Raw genomic sequence first — 12,028 nt, 5'->3', positions numbered from 1 at the left:
CAAATTTAGGCACTGGCTAGCCAAAGCCGAAGCAAATATGTTCTAAGATATTTGCGATGTGCGATGTCCCTTTAGGGACACCATACTAAGAGGACCGACAGTGTGGGTGAACCAACGCACTCGTTCCCAGGTCAACGCAAATAATTCTCGGGGTGCTTTTTTTCGGCATCATGGTTGCCGAAGCACTCTTGTGGTCTGCCCTCATTCAATGGGAGACTTTCTGGGACGATAGAGGGCAGCAGACTTACCGGGTAAATCCATTGTTCTCAGAATTATGCGCATGTTCAGAACTAAGTAAACAATGGAAATTTACCCGGTATGTCTGCTGCCACCTAGCGTTGGAAAGTCTCCTATTGAGGCATCAGCATTGTTTGTGTCCGAAGTGAAACAAATCTGTTTGTATTGATGGGAAGTTTATGTAGTTCCCATTCTCAAGTGTCCCTTTTAATGCCGACTTTACGTAAGGGCAAAACCTAACGCAATACGAAGACGCGTCCAGGGCCCAATTTCAAAGAGCTTCAAGGCTCTCTAAAAAAAATCCATGCTTAGCAACGATGAACAGGATACCATTTAAAAATTGTACGTGAGAGGTGATATTTTGGCTGGTCACCTTATCCTGGTGAGCATAATTTTGTTTTCCTTAAAATAGCTTATTTTTTTGCTGAAGCAGCTCTTTGAAATTTGGGAACTTTTGTTTTTGTTTAGTCAGATGAAAACCGATGTGTGATGTGCTTGGCAGCGATGACCTTAAAAGGTCTATCGTTATGAGAGGATATCGCTAGTAAAACACAGACCGTGACCGAGGGAGCTATATCAACTCAAATGTATGTGTCGACATCACGTCTCTTCTTTATCCAATAAAGAGGCCCCAAGTAAGTGATACTAAAAAAATGATAGTACCACATACCCACACACCCTCCAGGTTACAGCCCAAGTTTTCATTGCGGCGTTCATGACGACACAGTTTCGTCTTACAAACATATTTCTCACCAACTTGCGTTTGTGTTCTTCAAGACAACAACACGAGTATCGGCGTAGATTGAGTTCCCGAACTAATTGGAAATGTTTATATGATCTGTACAATCATGTTCAGTAAGATGACCATCGGAATTGAAAAAGCTTCAATTATTTAAACTCTCGTTTTCATCGCACACATCGTTGTCATAATAACCCGTCACGTTTTCATACAGAATAAACACTTAGATCAAGCATAATGGGTCAAGTAATAACAGAAACAGATCGTATAACGGTCGTTTGTTCCTCTGTATATATTGCGTTTTATACAAGATTTGCTTGGGGTTGAAGAGGTTTTTGCAAGGTGGATTTCATACAGCTATCAAGTTATACCAAAATTAATATCTACAGTAGAGGGAAAATAAATCTTTTGTTTTGTAAAGTTTTCGATTACTTTAATCATAATCTACATAGAGGTGTATACAATCCACCCGAACCTGTAAACATTTCGTTTCAACACGTTGCATTTTTTGAGATATCGCCGAAATTTCAATTGAACAATGTAAAACAGTCAATAAACCACACTTTAATTTCGTAGTTTGTATATAAAGTTGAAGTTTCCCTCATCAGGTGATAACTTTCAACCTGCTTAAAGACACTGGATGCTATTGGTAATTGTCAAAGACCAGTCTTCTCATTTGCTATATCTCAACATTAATTTGCATAAAATAACAAACAGGTGAAAGTTTAGCTTAATTGGTCGTCTAAGTTCCGAGATATAATTATAAAGAAAGAAAAATCACCCTTGTCAGACGAAGTTGTGTGCTTTTAGATGCTTGATTTCGAGATTTCAAAATCTAACTCTGGGGTCTCAAAATTAAATTCGTGAAAAAAATTACTTCTTTCTCGAAAACTACATCACTTCAGAGGGAGTCATTTCTCACAATGTTTGATACTATCAACATCTCTTCATTGCTCGTTTAAATATGCAAATAATTATTTCGAGCATTTACCAATAGTGTCCACTGCCTTGAACGTTACAGATAACCCCACAAGGTGCACGTCTCTTCGATCAGGCTGCATATAGAGGCGCCCATAGGCCTGTACCTTTACTATAACCCTCTGATGTCCTGGGGATGATGTTATTATGCGCACAGTCAAGATTGTATCTTCGCAAAGCTGATCGCATTATTTGGCTAAATTCGTTCCCAAGGAGTCCAAGAACTCTTGAAATTGGGACAAGGGTGTCTGAGGGGCTTAGCGGGGACGAATCAGTCGAGTGCGAGGCCGCATTATTAAGGACTTGATCCCGATGCGAGGTGATGGTGCAATAGGTGGTAGAGTCACCTGGCGTGTAAAAGAAGCAGGGCAAACAGGTGTAAAAGAAGGGTTTGACGATATCGGGGCTGACAGGATATTAGGCTGACCCCTTCGCGTAGGCCTACTGACCATAAGGACGTCATTGCGATTGCGTGATGGTATGCGGGGAACCAAACCTTTACGTAATATAGCTTGCCAGGAAAATGTGCTACCCCCACCCCCCCCCCCGAAATTAACAAACAATAAATTTTTACGCTAGTGTTCGGAACAATTATTTAAGAAAAATGCACATTTTCAAATGTACAACTAAAGCTCAACATCATGCCTAATGTAGACATACGAGGTTTCTAATGATGTATGATGTATAAGTGTATGTATGGCGGGTCCATTGAAGACAGTGGACACTATTGGTAATTGTCAAAGACTAGTCTTCACAGTTAGTGTATCTCAACAAATGCATAAAATAACAAACCTGTGAAAATTTTAGCTCAATCGGTCGTCGAAGTTGCGAGATAATAATGAAAGAAAAAACACCCTCCGTCACACAAATTTATGTGCTTTCTGATGCTTGAGACCTCAAGTTCTAAACTTGAGGTCTCGAAATCAAATTCGTGGAAAATTACTTCTTTCTCGAAAACTACGTCACTTCAGAGGGAGCCGTTTCTCACAATGTTTTATACTATCAACCTCTCCCCATTACTGGTAATCATGAAAGGTTTAATGATGATAATTATTTTGAGTAATTACCAATAGTGTCCACTGCCTTTAAACTCCTAAAAATAAGCCTCCTCGGATGGTTCACAGCGCGCCCAAACCGATATGAATCATACGCAACAACACAGGGGCCAAAATGAGACATTAGGGCCAAGTTCGATTAGAAATTACATCGTCTCACGTCGCACCTCAATGCCATAAAACCATTTACAACTTGAACCCTTTTTCAAAATTTTGCATCATGTCCTCTGGTTTTTATTTAAACTGGAACGGCTGGTTTACTCCTGATTAACTGATTCTAATATACAACACTATACAACTTACATAAATAGGCCTTCATTTGTACAATCTTTTTTGCTTTTGAATTACAAAACATAACAGTTTTTTTGATGTTTTTATTTGTTTATATATTATCGGTCACGGATTACCGATCATACATGCGTTGAGCTGAAAGGGTCAACCACGCTAACAATTTTAACATGATAATATGATGACTTTTAACAATCAGTTAATGGGATCTTGGCCACCAAGTCACGCGTATTCTCGCGATAACAATTTCCAGGTCAACTGAAACGCGAGGGGGCTTTAACTACTGTGATTTATCGTATAATCTCGTATGATCGCGATAATTATTGAGGTCAAATTGCATGCTCCAGTAAACAACCACTTTCTTTGACAATAAAGAAAATATTAGCCTAAATATTTACACTCCATGTTGGATGCTTCCAATTTCTATGGGTGCGTTCGTTTAGCTCCCCCGGGTCGACCCCGGTGTGTGGCGTTTTCTTTTTCCAGGACGAGCGTGTTCAGATAATTACCCACGTTCGTCCTGGAAAGAAAGAACGCACCCAGTAAAGATCTCGGAGAGAACCTTCTAAAAAATATCCTAAGATGAACTTGTGTAACTTATAGAATGTTTTACATAAAAATAAAAAATTGTTAATGACTCGGGACATATCTTCACTGTGCCAATGCTATTTTAGGCTTAACTCATCACAACACAGTGTTCGAAAATAATGTGTTATTTTTGTACTACCGCTTTAAGTTTATTTGCTATTTCTGGTGTGAATCAAGATATCAATAAATAAGTATCCCCTGTTATTAATTAACATATATTTTATATGAAAAAAAAAAAACACACACAAACAAATTTCGTACGGAAAAGCGTTTTAGAGATAGTAGTGCTGGTGTCGCATGCAATTATTTCCTCTATGCAATACTATCCGAAGGACATTATTGCATATGCACGGCGGACATTATTGCATATGCAATAATGTCCGCAAGACGGTTTTGCATATGCGTTCGTGTCCGTCCGGACGCTGCTGCATAATGCAATTATGGCCGCCCGGACACATTTGCATATGTAGTTGTGTCCGCCCCCGTGCAAAAACGTCCTTGCAGTAAACTAAACACCATTGGTCGACGGACCACGTTTGCCATTTTTGTACAAGCTAAGTGCATGTCATGAATGACATGGGAAATGTTCGGCCGTTGGGTATTCGCTGCAATCACGTTAAGGTTCAGACATGCACGCTGGCTTGCGCGCAGTCATGTACATGTCCACCCATCGGTTTTTGCAAAGCCCCGCACACGATTGCATATGCAAAAGTGTCCGAAGCGGACAGTATTGCATGGCGGACACAATTGCATCTGACACGGAGGGGTGATATCCCTTATAGTAATAAACATACTCTTACATACTCGCAATACCGGTAACGCTTCTTACTCAAATTTTGGGGATCCAAAGCGAAACATTTTTCCATAACCAAAATGCATTCTATCCAAAAATCTTGTTCTTCTTTCCACATAAGTTTTTCTTATTGACGATCATTTTTAGAGTCATTACCAATAGTGTCAAGTGCATTTAATATTACTCAATAAATGACCTGTCACATTAGATTGAGAAGTCACCACCTGGTCACAACTTCCAGAAAGAAAAAAAAATATTCAGAAAATACAGTCAAGCTGACCTGCGTAGCCCTGGACAAGTTGTTTCTCATAATTATGTTCCACAACCCTTGTAACTTTTTTAGAGTGTTAAAAATATACACAAAAGCTTTTCAAAGCTTTTTTATTCAAGGCCCAACGCATTGCTAAAACACAAATGACAAACACAATTTCGCGTATTCTGTTGAGTAAGAGATAAATGATTTCATCATTCTATTGAGTGAGAGCTAAATCATTTCATCATCATTAACGTGGACAGTTTACAAGTCAACAATGAAGTGGGAAATAGGCATGATCAAACAACTAGATTGCTTTATCAATGCGTACTATACTAATGACTATCATGTTTTATATAACACCCTAGCAGATCCTTGCCATTTGATTGGAGGATTGTCCGTCACGTGACAGCAAATAAAAGTACCATTGCACGCCAAGTCACTCGCCGTGCTTTTTCGTTCCATCCGAAAAGTACCATTGCACGCTGGCACGCTGCCAGCGTGCAATGGTACTTTTCGGATGGAACGAACAAGCTGAGTAAAAACATCACTGCGTGCGCGTGTCTTTGGTAACGCAGCAGGTGTTACTGCAAGAAGGCATAGTAAAATTACTAGCATTCGGCTTCTACAGTTGAAATTGTTTGTTTTGAAAGTTGTTTCTTTCAATCAAAATGACAAAGTTCTACTTGGATGTTATATAAAACAAATAATGAATGTTTTTCATTCGTGCAATGTTGCGAATATGTTCATTCGTTGAAAGCTGGAATGTTCCATTCAGTTCGGCTCCGCCTCGTTGAATAGAACATTCCATCTTTCAACTCATGAACATATTCGCACCATTGCACTCATAAACATTCATTATGTGTATACTATTTTGACAATCCTTTTTGTTGTTGACATTATTATGTTTCCTTAACTACACTACTTCGAAGTCAAATGCATCTAAAAATGCATTATATCCGCGGATGTTGTACCACATAAGTTTGTATTCTCTGGCACCTTACAACTATCAGAGTCATCATCAAACGTATACATCTTTAATTATACTCAATAATGACCTGTCATATCAGGAAAAAGATCAGGAAAAAATCAAACACTTTCGATCTTGGCTGTGCTGTTGGTCATAATGGGTTGATGTGGCTGGCAGCTGAATGCGCCCTTGCATGCCTACTTCTCGAACACGTTGTAGCCGCGTTCTTCGCAATTCAGCTCTTAGCGGCGAGTAAAGACGATTAGCCCCCCAAATTATTATTATATAGATTGAGAAGTCGCCACCTGGTCACCAAAAAAAATTCAGAACACAGTCAAGATGACCTGCCAAGCTCTGGACAAGTCGTTTCTCATATCTTCCACTTCATGACTTCAGCAGAAGGCTCGTGCCAACCCTCGTTACTCGCCGTATTGAATCCCTGGGCGACAGTGCCATTTCTAACTCGACCGGAAATTTATATGGTATTGTTTTTACGGATGTGACTGCATAAGGCAGTGTCCCCAGTGTGAGCATTACAATCAGTTTTTGATTATTTGGCGCCATGCTGTTTGGCAAACCTTTTTTGTACCCAAGAGACAACTGATTGTTTCGTCGTTGTGTATGGAAGTGCTTGGTCAACCGCGGGGTAAATGGAGGCAAGATCAGGGGTACAACGGGGATGACGCATCTTCAGTACAAAATAATATCGGAGGATATCTTGAAGATGGAACGACGTCCTCAGTTCATGAGGGACAGTACCACAAGGTTAAAATCAAGAGCAAATTATATGTAGAAATGTGCAGTTCTTTATATCAGTTAACTTCGTTCCGATGGTGTACACTGTCGAATAGACCGTGTGCTTTGACGTAATTAAGCATGGCAGGGGCGAGACCAAGGGTACGACGGGATGGACGCATCTTCAGTACAAACATCGAAGGATATCTTAAAGACGGTACCACATCCTCAGTTCACGAGGGACAGTACCACAAGGTTAAAATCAAGAGCAAATTATATGTAGAAATGTGCAGTTCTTTGTATCAGTTAACTTCGTTCCGATGGTTACACTCTCGAATAGACCGTGTGCATTGACGTCATCAAGCCTCCACCTTTTTTTTTTTTTTTTGGGGGGGGGGTACAAGGGCAAGACAAAATATCGAGGGATATTAATAAGATGGTACCACGTCCTCAGTTCTTTAAGGAAAGAAGTACCGGGTCAATAAAACCAAGCGCAAAACATATGTAAAAGTCTACAGATATTTACACCGGTTAACTGCGTTCCGATGGTATATTATTTTAGAGACTTTGTGCATTGACCTCATCAAGCCGCCATCTTGGAGGCATATAACGCGATCAACACGATAGGCCTACGCGGTGCCGCCACTGAATGTGCCATTGTGTAACCTTCTTTTAACCTCTCATAGCTTAGTCTGGTTCCCAGACCCAAAAATCTCCGACTAGGCACTGTCGAATTGAGGGTCCGGTATCACCCGAAATCACGTGACCAAAAATGAGGAATTCCTCCTTTTTCGAAGCTATCCGAAATGCTCTGAACGTGTTGTCGTCAATATTCGGACAGTATCGTTGATGTTCGGTATGGAATCGTAATGTCAGTCCTGTCGGCCGTAGATCCAGGAGTTTTTATGCCAGCTATTGCCAATACAGGCGTTGTGATGTGCCTAAATAAAGCGTTTGCAAAGCGATGCGACAAGTTCAAAATATATAAACCTGGGAAATCGCTCCGGGATCTGGTAAGTTTTTATCCTTTTTCTTCAAAAATATTTTTTTTCAGAGGTGTTTTGACTTGAGTGCTCATTAATTAGACATTGATTGAGGATTAAGTTTCATGATTTTTGAAAGTGGTAAAAATGGGGCAAATCTGGTGACTATCTGTCGAAATTATACGTGTTGAACCAGATTGTCATTAATTGCCGATCAATATAATCTCGTTACCCTCCGGCCTGGCGGCCGTCGGGAGGAGGGTTACGTTATCGCAACTAGTACAGACATGGTTTCCCTGGAGATGACCCCCCACCCTGACAAGTTGCGTCATGCTCTATTTTTAACCGTGGGTGATACCTGACCTAAGATTTTTAACAAGAGACGTCAAGGAATGTTTGGTCAGGGGACCAGACTACTCATTACTGAGCGCCAAAAAGACGTCATGAACATACGAAACATTGAGATGGGACTAATAACAATAGACCTTCTCCCCAGTAAACTGCTTATACACATAATTTTACACGAGAAAAAGCACTGACTTTTTTTCGATTAGGAAAACACATATAACGACACATCAGTAGCATTATTACTGTACAAAGGGGTTCGACCCAACACCCCACTTTGATAACACATTTCAACCATTGGCACATTTCAGAATTGACCCGGATAACAAGAACTGACCCGTTTCTGGGTCAAGTTACTGCGTGTAAAACTGGAATTTCGACCAGAATTCTGCGTCATGGATGACTGGGTCATGCGACACAAATTCTTGGTCTTTCTAACCCGAGAAATGGGTCAGCCCCCACGGGGACCCAGATCAGGGTGTACTCGACTAGTACACATGACAAAAATAATGGTCAAACTGTTTAATTTAGAGTTCATCTGTCAACAGCATTTTGCATTACTTTCTCATCCATGCCAGACGGTCTTGCTTAAAAAAAAAATCCCCACACAACCGATTCAACATCTTGGAGTCATGTTTTGAGAATGATGTATGGACCCACTGACTTAGCGAGACGAAATGGCGTTAAAATCAATTACATGCCTCCCGAACTACTTGCTACAACTCATTCGCTAGTCTAATGGAGCAGTGAATGAGTTACTGCTATCGGCGATGATGCGATTATTACAAACCCCGAAAGCATACATTATGAATGTAGTGCCCTGTAACTGTAAAATAGTTAGAGGTTGGAGGATAAAGAACTGTATATTATAGCCCCGTAGTCGATTTCACAAAGATAGTCCCAACTTAGGACATAGTTCCAGGACTCTTTGATGATTACAAACTGAAGGCTTGTTCTAAGTTTGAACGAGTAATTCTTCCTTACTCGAGTTAAGACAATGCTTAGTTTTTTGAGAAATCAACCTATTGACTTGTTATTTAGTTAATGTCGATAAAGGTTTATTAAAACGTGGTTTAATCTTGCTTTTGAATTTTAAGGGATCGTGCTATCCACTCAACCTTCGAGTTGATTATTACAACCTCCCTGAACGCATATATTATGAATCTAGCACCCTTCAACAACAGAAAATCAGAGGTATATAGTATAGACAATGTGACCTGCGACATCACAGTTTACAAAAGATCCTGGACTTCATGCAGGCATGATTTGTACACAGCTCAACGGAAGAAAACATTAAATTTTATATTTAATTGAGATTGCACTGTCTAATTCCTGTCAACTTTTGATTATGATGAATGGGAGCTCATCTCAAAACTTGTCCAGCTCTTACTTTCATAAATCTTGGTTTTAAGTGGAAATTATGCCACAAAATGTGAAATTTCCCATAGGACCAGTGTATTATCTTGCCTGCCAGAATACTGAAAGAATGTACAAGGTCACACTTATGTAAACAAGGTTCACATGGTCTATATAGGCCCTGGACTTGTTATAGTCATTGTCTATGTAGGTTACTAACGCTTACTTCTACGATTGGTTAGCATCATTGTGTTGTGCTAAGCTACCTTTTTAGCCGAAACAGCTCTATTTGTAAATTTGTTGAACGATTGATTGAACTCATTTGGATAAAAATACAGCAAGAACATGCAAAAGATACATACAAACACATCAACAGGAGAAAGGACAACATTTGTCCCTGATTGGAATGGTTTAAAGCCATTGGACTCTTTCTGAACAGGACAAAAAATAAAAGTTCACAGATTCACAAATAACCTACAGGGTATACAGGAGGTAATACTGAAGGACTTCCCTTTAAATATTATTTCATGAAATGCTTTACTCTTTGAGAAAACATTAACGCAATTATCAATTATCGATATCGAGAATAACGGATTTATTTTAAACACATGTCATGACACGGAGAAACGTGCGGAAACAATGGTGGGTTTTCCCGTTATTTTCTCCCGACTCCGATGACCGATTGAGCTTAAATTTTCACAGGATTGTTATTTTATATATTATAAATAATTGTGATACACGAAGTGTGGGCCTTTGGACAATACGGTTAACCGATGACGTGCGATTGCTTTAAAAACGCAGCGCAACAACGTTAAGATCCAAACTTTTAAACAACATAAAGTGTGTATTATGAGAAAGCACCGTATTAGTGACAGTAAATTACTTGTCATTCAGTTCAAGGAAGAGCGGTTGAGCAGCCTGTGGCTCAAGCGAGACGCGCAGCTTAAGGCCATCAAGATTTAATTAGCGATGTCAAGATGCGGCCACGCGTGGATTTCTCCAGACAGAAGTCCGCCTTCAAGGCTCATTGGTTTTCTTTCAAGTCATTCGTCTTCTTGGCCTTTTTCTTCTTCAAATTGTATTCATTGAGGTTTGATAAATATGAAACATGTGCAGTTGTTTTTGGCAATGCTTAAGTTTTTGTTTTAATCAAATTAAACAAACCGAAAAACCACTGTGCACAAATAGGAATGTAAATTTACAATCAATGTTCCAAAGGCCAATGCTTCACTGTAAGACTCCAAAAGCACAACGGTGTTCTCGCTATTAAATTAGCCGACTTAGGCCATAACCAGTACAATATTTTTTGAGAAAATATTTGAAAAATATGCATAAAATAACAAACCTGTGCAAATTTGAGCTCAATCAGTTGTCGAAGTTGCGATATATAACAATAAAAGAAAGACAAAAAAACCTTATCACGCCAAGGTCACACGAAGTTGTGTGCTTTCAGATGCTTGATCTCGAGACCTCAAATTCTAAATCTGAGGTCTCAAAATCAAATTCGTGGATAATTATTTCTTTCTCGAAACTTCGTCACTTCAGATGGAGCTGTTTCTCACAATGTTTTATACCATAATATATCAACCTCTCCCCTTTATTCGTAATCAAAAAAGGTTTAATGATAATAATTATTTTAAGTAATTACCAATAGTGTCCACTGCCTTTAACGCTGATGTTAATAAAATAACCAGTCTTTCCCGGTAATTGTGTTACCCTCCCCCTAGGACCATTGTTTACCCCGTGCGTATTTCGTTCTTAGTGCAAGTTAACACTACTTGCACCTCAATACTGCCCATTTGGGATTATAAATCTGAAGGGTATTTTCTCGCTGCTTCTTCTGACTTCGCCTGCCCTTTACGGAGCGAGATGACTCCAGCAGCCGTTATCCAAAAATTGGATAAGGACGTCCCGTATCAGACTGTGCGTTGACGCCAGCTGGATGTACCCAATCCGGCCGGATGCAACAAAATCATCCTCTGGGGGGAAGCGCGTTAAGGAAACTGTCGCCTTGGGCACCAGGTGGAGATTGCACTTTTTCCTCCCCCTCTTATGGCGATTTGTTTGGTTTTGCTGGCATGTCGATCCGGGGTCATGTTCCGTCTCGGAGCGAAATCCCAAACCGGATCAGATTCGGAAAACCTGGCCTAGGCAAGAAACGACATCGGTAATATTATACTTTGTATCGGGAGATGACTTCGCGCCACCCCGCCAGCAAAGAAAGAAAAAAAGAAAAATTGACGAAGAGGAAATCACAGCCTGCATTTACATTTGTCCGGAGTGTCATATTTTAGGTGACATGCAGGTCGGACCGATGCTCAGAAACAGAAAGAGGTGTGAACTCTCAGGTATCAGCGCAAGGTACATATAATGCGGTAATGTACCCAGGAAATCGTACTTTCTTCTGGTTAATCACATTGACTCTGTGAACTCCAATATCGGGGAGTGAATGTCTGACCCCCTCTGACAAATTTAAAGGGAGTGGACACTATTGGTAATTACTCAAAATAATAACAGCATAAAACCTCACTTGGTAACGAGTAGTAGGGAGAGGTTGATAGGACAAAACATTGTAGAAACAGCTCCCTCTGAAGTGCCGTAGTTTTCGAGAAAGAAGTAATTTTCCACGAATTTGATTTCGAGACCTCAGATTTAGAATTTGAGATCTCGAAATCAACCATCTAAACGTACACAACTTCGTGTGACAA

The sequence above is a fragment of the Asterias rubens genome, chromosome 9, assembly GCF_902459465.1.
Source record: "Asterias rubens chromosome 9, eAstRub1.3, whole genome shotgun sequence".
Lineage (NCBI taxonomy): Eukaryota > Metazoa > Echinodermata > Asteroidea > Forcipulatida > Asteriidae > Asterias > Asterias rubens.
This window is presented reverse-complemented; position numbering follows the sequence as displayed.